This window comes from Petaurus breviceps, unplaced genomic scaffold (genome assembly GCF_028583685.1).
Source record: "Petaurus breviceps papuanus isolate PSGF00001 unplaced genomic scaffold, PetGlider_PUasm1.0 178, whole genome shotgun sequence".
In the NCBI taxonomy this organism is placed as follows: domain Eukaryota; kingdom Metazoa; phylum Chordata; class Mammalia; order Diprotodontia; family Petauridae; genus Petaurus; species Petaurus breviceps.
This window is the reverse complement of record NW_027185777.1, coordinates 34,372,347-34,373,253: the sequence shown is the minus strand read 5'-3', so window position 1 is coordinate 34,373,253 and position 907 is coordinate 34,372,347.

Here is a 907-nt window from a genome sequence, read left to right as displayed (position 1 = left end):
GTGTATATATATATCCCAAACTTATGTGCTTCAAGACCTAGCTCAGAGCCCCTCTTCTAAGCCTTATCTTTCCCACTTGAGTTTTCTCTTAAATTTCCCTATATTCCAGAATAAATTTGTATCTCTTTTGGTTCTGTTCCTATCTTGACTTATGTTTATCCAGGTTATTTCATGATGAGAGGTACTAGTGACCCAGTAGATAGAAGAGGGCTAAACCTAAATTCAAATCCTGCCACTGGCCAGATCACGTGACCGTGTAATATTAAGTAAATTATTCCATCTCTCACAAGTCCCAACAGCACATTAAGATTCTTCTGCCAGAAAGGTGTCTGTCTGTCCAGGTGGGGTAAATTCCTCTCCAGGAGCGTACTCTACACCGATGAAATTACTGGTTAGTTTAAAAAAAATTTTTTTAAGTATCGTATCATGGTGCATCTTTTTCCCACCTTCAAACTTTGTGTTTTTAAAGTCTTGCATAAAATAACGCCCGGAATAAACGTTGAAAATTGAAATTCGAGTCAGCCAGACGCGCGGAGCAGCTTCTGCTCACTCTGGGGTCCGAGAGGTCTCAGGGGAGCGGGACCTTTGACCCGGAGCTCCCGGATGGCCACGCCCAGAGTGCAGAGGGGAGGCTGTGGGTGGGGGCGGGGAGAGCACTTCAGGCTCGGCTGCCTTCTCTAACCAATGCCCACACTTAATTCCGCGCTCTGAGGGCAGGAGGGTATTTTCTCTGACTGCCCTCGCACCGCCTCCTTGTTTCCGCGGTTCTAGGATGACGCCGGGAGAGCCACCAGACACCAGGTGGCGCCGCGGCCCCAGGGAGCAAAGGAGCTTACTGAATGGAGGGGACTCTCGCCGGAAGTACTTTCTGCTGTCGCTCACGCGGCTGCGAAGTTCGCGTTCCCGA